Consider the following 9,878-nt stretch of genomic DNA (forward strand, 5'->3'; position numbering starts at 1 on the left):
AAAAACTAAGACAACTTAAAAAAAAAGGCCTAAGGAATCGTGTTTTATTGTGGAAATGAAAAAATTAATTAAAAAGAAAAACCATAAAAAAAAATCTGAGTTAACCATTAAACCTGGAATGCGTGTTATAAAAAGTTTGAAATAGAAAAAAAAATTAACATTAATAAAAGTTTTTATTTTTAAAATATCCATTAAAAAACAAAGAAAAAAAAATGAAGAAAAAGAAAAAGCAAAAAGTAAAAAAAAATTTTTTTTGAATTAAATTGGGTTAACCCTCAAACCAAGTTAACCCGTCAAACCAGAGATTCGCGTCATGAAAGTTTGATAAACTGCATAGAAAAGAAATTGACGGGTTAACCCATAATTAATTTGGTTAACCTATGAAACCAGTTAAAAAAAATCTGGGTTAACCCGTTTAAACCCAGAATGCGTGTTATAAAAGTTTGAGATACAAAAAAATTTAACATTAACAAATTTTTTTTTTAAAATATCCATTAAACAAAAACAAAGAAAAAAAAAACAAAAAGCAAAAAGTAAAAAAAAGAAAAACGAAAAAAAAATTACAGCTCAATTAAAAAAAACAATGAAAAAAAAAATACTTAAAAAAAAAGCAAAAAGTTAAAAAAAAAAAAAAAACAGCACAGATCAGTGTTTTACTTGTCAAATCAAGTTAACCCGTTAAATCTGGAAAACGTGTGTCATGAAAGTCTAATAATTAAATAGAAAAACAATTTAACATTAACAAACTAAACTAAACAAAAAAAATTAATTAAAAAGAATAAAAAGAAAAAAAAATTTAGGTTAACCCGTTAAATCCGGAAAAAACATGTCATAAAAGTCTGATAACTAAATAAAAATTTTGAACATAAATAAAGTAAATTAAACAAAATTTTTTTTGTTAAAATAAAAAAAAAACAAAGAAAGAAGCAAAATTTTTTTCTCAAAAGGCATAAAAAAAACAGCTAAAAAAAAAGACAACTTTTTTAAAAAAAAAAAACATTAAGCAACAGGGATAGTGTTTTACTATGGACTGCACTGTGCAGTCCATTCGCGTAATGAAAGTTTGATAACTGCATAGAAAAAAACTAAATTGACAGGTTAACCCATAATTAATTTGGTTAACCCATGAAACCAGGTTAACCTATAACTAATTTAACAAAATAAATTAAACAAAAAAATTAATTAAAAAGAAAAACCAGAAAAAAAAAGGGTTAACCCGTTAAACTCGGAATACGTGTTATAAAAGTTTGAGATAGAAAAAAAATTTAACATTAACAAAAAAATTTTTTAAAAAATATCCATTAAAAAAAAAAGAAAAAATGAAGAAAAAAACAACTTAAAAAAAATCAAAAAAGCAAAAAAAGAAAAAAGAAAAAAAGAAAAAATTAAATGACAGCTCAGCTTTTACTGTGGACTGCACAGTGCAGTCTATAAGGAAAATACCATGACTTCAGCTCATCAGGAATATCATCAGGGATATACACCATGACTTCAACTCATCAGTGATGTCATTCTATGTTTAGAATCTCTGTTTTATTATGTTTCCAAAATAGCTGCAGCCTTGTATATTCCTTTACTAGCTTTCCTTACATAGTTACATGTTCTGTAATATATATAGGCGATACTCTGTAATGAATCAATATTCAATATTTTAACCAAATCATTCGTGGAATCCTCTTATGGTATCAGAGCTCTCTTCTCTCACGAGATTACAAACACCTTTTATCTCCATGGCAACCGACAGCAACCCTACTTCTCCTTCAGAGTCTGCTGCATCTTCACTGCCTCTTATCACCATAAACATCTCCAGCCAAATACCATACAAACTCACATCCTCAAATTATCCTTCTTGGCGTGCGACTTTCCTCACCATTCTCATTAGATATGATCTAATGAAATATCTGGATGGCACTCTTCAATGCCCTCCCACACCTGATGCGCACTCTTCTGCCTCTGCTGTAGCACTTCATGCACACTGGAATAGACAGGACCAGTTGCTGCTGAATGCTATTTTTGCTTCTGTTTCTGAAGCAGTTATGTCCCTTATTGCTATGACCACAACAAGCCATGATGCTTGGCAACATCTTGCCCGTTGTTTGCTAGCAAATCTCGGGCTAGAATTATGCAGCTGAAAGAAGACCTTACCCTTATGCAAAGGGGCTCTTGCACGGTGTCTGAGTTTCTCCATGCAGTCAAGGTAATTGCAGACGAACTCTCTCTGATTGATGCACCCGTTTCAGATGATGATTTGACATTATATGTGCTTAATGGACTTGGCTCTGAGTTTAGAGATATGGTGGCACCCATTCACACCAGATAAACTGCATTATCCTTTGCAGAATTACATGACCTTTTGATTGGCCATGAATAATATCTCAAACGCATGGATGCCCATTCTTATTCAACACTGGTTGTCACTGCAAACACCTCTCAAAGGAGGTCCTCTAATCCGCGTTTCAAAAACAATAAGAATCGTTTCAAACAGAATTTCTCCAATACTGCTCCTCCCAAACGGCCCCCTGTTGTGTGCCAAATATGTGACCGTCCTGGTCACACTGCCAAGAATTGTATCAAACTGCAGAGTTCACCCACTGCCAATTATACCTCTTCGGCTCCATCAAAAGACAAATGGCTTCTTGACTTCGCTGCCTCTCACAATATCACGTCTGACTTGGCTAATCTCTCCATTCATTTTGAGTATGATGGCCAGGATGAGGTGGTTCTTGGTGATGGTACAGGTTTGCACGTTGCTCATATTGGTTCCACCACTGTCTCCTCTCCTTTTCGCCCTCTTAACTTAAAAGAAACCCTGCATGTGCCCCTCATTCATAAAAACTTGATCTCCGTTCATAAGTTTACACTTGATAACAATATTGTTGTTGAATTTCACCCCTTCTTTTACCTTGTGAAGGATCTGAAAACTGGGGCAGTACTCATGCGCGGTAGGTGTGAAGATGGAGTTTATCCAGTGGAACTATGTTCTCCCTCATTGCAAGCTCATGCTATCACTTTGGATGGAACTCGTACCTCTCTTGATTGCTGGCATCATAGGCTGGGACATCCCAGTTCTCAAACTTTATCCTCTCTTATTAGCAGTTATCACTTACCTGTGTCCTCCTCTAAGTCTTCATTAGTGTGTGTTTCGTGTCGGTGCAATAAATCCCATAAACTGCCGTTTAGTGTTACTTCCCTTACAAGTCATAATCCTTTCGAATATTTGTATGCTGATGTTTGGGGACCATCACCGGTTCCTTCTGTTGATGGCTACCGCTATTATGTACTCTTTGTTGATCATTTTACAAAGTATTGCTGGTTTTATCCTATGCATAACAAGTCGAACGTGTCTTCCATATTTGTTCAATTTACCACTATGGTTGAAAATCAGTTTTCTAGAAAAATTAAAAACTTTTATTCTGACAATGGTGGTGAATTTATCAAACTTCGTCCTATCCTTGCTGCTCGTGGTATTAGCCATTTTACTACTGCCCCACATACTCCCCAACAAAATGGCACCGTTGAACGCCGCCATCGACATATTGTCGACACTGGTATGGCTCTCTTACACCATGCTTCGGCTCCTTCCACTTACTGGACTTATGCCTTAGCCACAATAGTCTATCTTATTAATCGTCTTCCCACTTTCTTACACTTACGTAAAAGTCCTTTTGAAATGTTATTTGGTCGGGTTCCTGACTACAAAAAGTTGCGTACTTTTGGTTGTCAATGTTATCCATGGCTTGTTCCATATCGTGCAAATAAATTTCAATCTAAATCCCAACCTTGTGTTTTTCTCGGGTACTCCCTAACCCAACATGCATTTTAATGTCTGAATCTCCACACCGGTAAGATTTATTTATCTCGCCATGTCACTTTTGATGAAAGCATTTTTCCCTTCAAACTGGCACCACCCTCGGTCACTCCTCCTTCTGCCATACAGTGTCCAACATCCTCCCCTCCGTCTCCTGTGCCTCCAGTCTGCATAGTTCCATTAGAGACTCCTATCATCAAACCTCTCGTGCATGATGCTGCAGCAACCGTGCCTACTCCTCCTACACTAGGTATGCCCTCATCTTCTTCTCTCAATAATTCATCCTCCTCTGTCTCTCCTCTTCCAGCTGCCCCTACATTCCCTGGCCGAACACATTCCATGGTTACTAGAGCTCAAAATAATATCTTCTGTCCTAAGAAAATCTCAGTCACCACCAAGCATCCTCTTGACCCGCCATTGGAACCTACCTGCGTCTCTTAGGCTCTCAAAGATCCTAGGTGGCGTGAGGCCATGGCAGCAAAATTCACTGCCTTAGTCTCTCATGGCACTTGGCGTCTGGTCCCTCGCCCTTCTGCTACCAATTTAATTGGCTGTAAATGGGTGTTCAGAATTAAACGCCATCCAGATGGTACTGTGGATCGCTTTAAGGCGCGTCTTGTAGCTAAAGGATTTAATCAAAGGCCAGGTGTCAACTATACTGAAACCTTCAGCCCAGTCATCAAACCAACCACTATTCGTCTCATCCTCTCCATTGCACTGTCACACAACTGGTCTCTCAAGCAGCTGGATGTTAACAATGCATTTCTTCATGGTCAGTTAAATGAGCAAGTGTTTATGCATCAATCTGCTGGATTCATTGATCAGTCTCATCCTCATCATGTTTGTTCTCTTCAGAAGTCCATTTATGGCCTTAAGCAGGCGCCTAAAGCCTGGTATACTGCCTTACAGTCCAGCCTTCTTACCTTGGGATTTCGTAATTCCCAATCAGATAGCTCCTTGTTCATTTATGCTCAAGATGGTATTCTGCTCTATGTACTGGTCTACGTTGATGATTTAATTCTCACTGGCAATAACAACTCCTTTCTGTAGCATGTTGTTAACACTTTAGGTGCAACTTTCTCCTTAAAAGAGCTTAGTGACCTGCACTATTTTCTCGGGGTGGAGGTCATTCCAGTTCAGCAAGGGTTGTTTCTGTCACAGAATCGGTATATTCATGATCTTCTTTCCAGGTTAAACATGACTGGTGCAAAGACAGTTCACACCCCTATGTCAGTGTCTGCTAAACTCCTCCTTAATGATGGTTCAGCTGGTTGTGATGCCACTGAATACAGACGCACTATTGGTTCTCTCCAATATCTTTCTCTTACCCATCCTGACCTCGGCTTTGTAGTCAATCGCCTTGCTCAATTCATGCACAAACCATCAGTAACACACTGACAACATGTTAAACGTCTCTTGCGCTATGTCAAACAGACAGTCCAATCCTGTGCTTCGGGGGTTCTCTGATGCTGACTGGGGTGGTGATCTTGATGACCGAAAATCCACCACAGCATACATCATTTTTCTGGGTGATAATCCTATTAGCTGGCGCACCAGAAAACAGAAAGCTGTGGCTCGTTCATCTACAGAAGCTGAGTATAGGGCCCTCGCCACTGCTGCTTCTGATATTGCATGGATAAAATCTCTTCTTGATGAACTTGGACTCACGCTACGTGCACCTCCTCTCTTACTCTGTGATAATGTTAGTGCTACTCAACTTAGCCTCAATCCTGTTCTTCATTCTCGAATGAAGCATATTGCTATTGATCTTCATTTTGTCCGAGACTTTGTTCGTCAGGGCCAATTGCGTGTTGCTCATGTTCACACAGACGATCAGCTTGCGGATTTACTGACCAAGCCTCTCGCCAGGTCTCGCTTCACCTTATTACGTGACAAAATCTACGTTGCTGATGGAACGTCCATTTTGAGGGGTCGTATAAGGAAAATACCATGACTTCAACTCATCAGGAATATCATCAGGGATATACACCATGACTTCAGCTCATCAGTGATCTCATTCTATGTTTAGAATCTTTGTTTTATTATGTTTCCTAAATAGCTGCAACCTTGTATATTCCTTTACTAGCTTTCCTTACATAGTTACATGTTCTGTAATATATATAAGCGGTACTCTATAATGAATCAGTATTCAATATTTTAACCAAATCATTTGTGGAATCCTCTTACAGTCTACAGTAAAAGACTGATCCGTTTTAGTTATATTTCAATTTCAATTTCAATATATAGTTTGTCGGTTATGAACAGTGATGCAGCACAAGAATACAGTTCTTTTAGTTAAGCTCTGTGCACTTTGGTCGGACATTCTTCACCTCTCCCCACCTGAGCTCTCTCTCTTTCCCTCCTCTGCTCTAGGAAACCGTCGCCTCTGCCGCCACCTCAACCAATAAGGCTTCAAATCTCCACCAGGTGCTTCCTTTTCTATCATGTTTTTTATTTTTAAAATTTACGTCTACGTTTTCATTTATTTAATTGAAATTCTTATCTAGAGAGAGAAATTCGATTTTAATAACTAAATTAAAAAGATATATATAATCGGATCCGATGAAATCGCTGCTCGTGAACACAACTTGAAGAAAGGCGCAATCAGTCGATTATACTGTGGGTGGAGCATTTAGTATAGTCAGGGTTATTGTGTTGTCTATTCAAAGAAAGATGTGTCTGTAAATTTGTTAAGTTGATTCTTATTAGTCTGCTCTTTAGAGTTGATGATAACATGAAATATTCATTGTTAATGCTCGTTGTTTTCTTCTTCTTTTTCCTAGATTAAAACATGCTAGATAATCTCTTTGGGATGTTTTAGTGTTTCTGGCCTCTTCATCTTTTATTTGTGCTATGGTATTTAGTCTGCTGATATTCATTGGGGATTGAAAAGCCTCGTTTATGACTTTGTTTTGTTTTCCTGTTATTTCTTTATTCTTTTAGGAATGTGGTTTTTTCCTCTTTCTATTTACTCTATTTGCTCCCTACAATATTTATTCTTTCAGAGAAGTAAATATATACATAAATAACAAGAACATGAGGAAAGGGGAGGGGGGTTTGACAGTAAGTATTTGCTTAGAAGGGAATGCTTCCTTGGTTTAGAAACACCATGAAGATTCAGGCCCAAATCTTTGCTAAGAATGTCCGAATACCCAGGATCCTAACAACTTGTCCTGAATGGTTGTGTATATTTGCTATGCATCCTTATTTGGCTGAATTCTTTAACAAAGTACATGATATTAGATGGAAGTTCTTTTTAAATCCATCCTAATTCTTTCGCTCATAACTTTTTGTGTGAACTGCCTATGTTTCATTTGTCTTCCTTGTTCAGGGCATTATTTTTTTCTTTGACAGGTTTTCCTTTTTGCCTTTTATCTTGAACAACATCCCATAGTATGCCCCCTCAAGTTCAGAATCATGGGATGTTTCTCCCTATCCTATTGTCCACTGATCAGTCTCATGCACGCCAGTAGTTGTTAAAGAGTAACACAGTAATATTGATGAAAGCTTGATTTCGTATTCATCATGTTGGTATATATATACACGTTGGAAATAATATTATAACAGAATTCCTAAACTTGAGCTAACAGATTTGTTAGCAGACTACACCACGTGATTATTACACCTGCTGGCACTGCATGAGCATTTATATTGATGAGCACACTATGCTGCATGGTTTTGGTTTATATCTGCTGCATGGTCCTAGGTTGTTACAGTTGCTGCATGTATTGCATGGCCGGTTGCATTCCTTGAGCTCACTGTGATAGATTTGAATTAGCACAGTGGGCGGGAGTGTATGGTTATTATCCCCCCTCAAGATGAAGCTCGATTTGAGAGACCAATCTTGTCACGAAGAAACAGAAACCGAACTCTGGGAAGTGATTTAGTAAGATCAGCTAGCTGGTCAGAGGAGGAGACGTGAGCAACACGTAGAGTCCCTTTTTGCACCTGATCGCGGATGAAATGAAAATCAATAGCAACATGTTTCATCCTGGAGTGGAAAACAGGATTGGAGCACAGCTGAGTGGCACCTACATTGTCACAGTAAATTACTGGACAGGTGGGCAGTGGTAGACCAAGATCACATATCAGAGAGGACACCCAATTGAGTTCAGCAGTTGTGTTGGCAACAGACCTGTATTCTGCCTCAGTCGAAGAACGTGCAACTGTTTTCTACTTTCTTGAGCTCCAGGAGATAGGATTGCGACCAAGATATATAATGTATGCACCGGTGGAGGAAAAATGATCGGGGTCGCCTGCCCAATCAGCATCAGAGTAAGCATGTAAGGTATCCGAGAATGCATGCAGGGAGGAAGGAGAGTCACAGTGGAGTTGAAGGCCAAGATCAATAGTACCACATAGGTAACGAAGAAGTCGTTTGACCTGTGCCCAGTGATCAGTGGTTGGTTGATGCATAAACTGGGAGAGTTTATTGACTGCAAAGGCAATGTCAAGTCTAGTGAGGAGGAGGTATTGAAGGCTGCCTACAACAGAACGAAATTCTGTGGGATCAGATAAGAGTTCGCCAGAATGTATGGAAAGTGGGGGGCCAGATGGGAGTAGAGTGCCAACAGATTTGGCTTCAGTCATGTGAGTGCGAGTGAGGAGATCAAGTAGGTAATGACGCTGAGATAGGAGGAAGCCTTGCTTGGTGGGGAGGACTTCAAGCCCAAGGAAATAGGACAGGTGGCCAAGATCTTTAAGGGAGAATCAGTGAGCTAACAGATTTATGAACCAATTGACTAGGGGGACATCATCACCAGTGATAATGAGATCATCAACATAGACCAGTAAGTAGATAAGATGTGACCCAAGGTGAAGGACGAACAAGGATGTATCAGCATGAGAGTTTTGGAACCCCGACTGAAGGAGAAAGGTCCTGAGCTCATGAAACCACGCACGGGGAGCCTGCTTTAAGCCATAGATGGCTTTGTGAAGTTTGCAAACGTGAGAAGGGAAGTCGTGATCAATGAAGCCTAGGGGCTGCTGCATGTAAACATCTTCAGTGAGAGTCCCTTGAAGGAATGCGTTATTCACATCAAGTTGTCATAGCTTCCAGCCAGAACTGGTGGCAATGTTGAGTACCAGCCGGATGGTTGTAGGTTTGATGACCGGACTAAAAGTATCATAGTAGTCAACACCGGGGCGTTAATGAAATCCATTAGCGACCAAACGGGCCTTGTACCTGTCAACATAACCGTTAGAATGTCTTTTAGTCTGAAAAATCCATTTGCAACCAACGATGAGTGAGTTGGCAGGAATGAGTTGCCAAGTGCCATTGCTAATAAGAGCATTAAATTCTTCTGTCATGGCCTGGTGCCATTTGGGATCTTTAAGGGCTTATGATGAGGTCGTTGGTTCAAGGTCAGAGTGATGGGATAAGGTGGTATAAAGATTTAATTTTTGAAGAGATCTGTGAATGTTGTTCTTGGCTCGAGTTTTCATGGGATGAGTGGGTTGGATAGCAGGATGTAGGCTATCTGTAAGAGGAGGGGAAGGTGGTGACGTGAGGTCATGAGATGTTGGGAGCAGAGACATTTCAGATGCAGAGGAGGAGGCTGAGGGACCTTCAGCTTGGAGGTGCTGATGAGGACAAGCTGCAAATGATGATATGAGTGGTGTAGTGACATTGCGGATTAGAAGAGGTGGAGGAAACCATGTATTAATAGTGGAGGAGTCAGGACGTGCATCTTGTGAAGAAGTGGATGTGAATGGATAAATGGATTCTACAAACTTGACATGAAGTGAAACAAATACTTTGGTAGTGGATGGATCATAGCAAAGATATGCACTCTGAGTTAGGGAGTATCCAAAAAATATGCATGGTTTAGAACGAGGTTCTAATTTATGAGAGGTATAGGGGCGAAGCCACGGGTAACAGAGGCAGTCGAACACTTTCAGTTTTGAGTAATTAGGAAATGAACCAAAGATTTTTTCATAGGGAGAGAAGAGATGTAAAGTTGGTGTGGGCATTCTGTTGATTAAGTAAACAGCAGTGGCAAAGGCATGAGGCCAGAACCGTAAAGGAATGGAAGCATGAGCAAGGAGAGTGAGGCCAGTTTCCACTATG

The sequence above is a fragment of the Populus alba genome, chromosome 3 (assembly GCF_005239225.2).
Source record: "Populus alba chromosome 3, ASM523922v2, whole genome shotgun sequence".
In the NCBI taxonomy this organism is placed as follows: Eukaryota; Viridiplantae; Streptophyta; class Magnoliopsida; order Malpighiales; family Salicaceae; genus Populus; species Populus alba.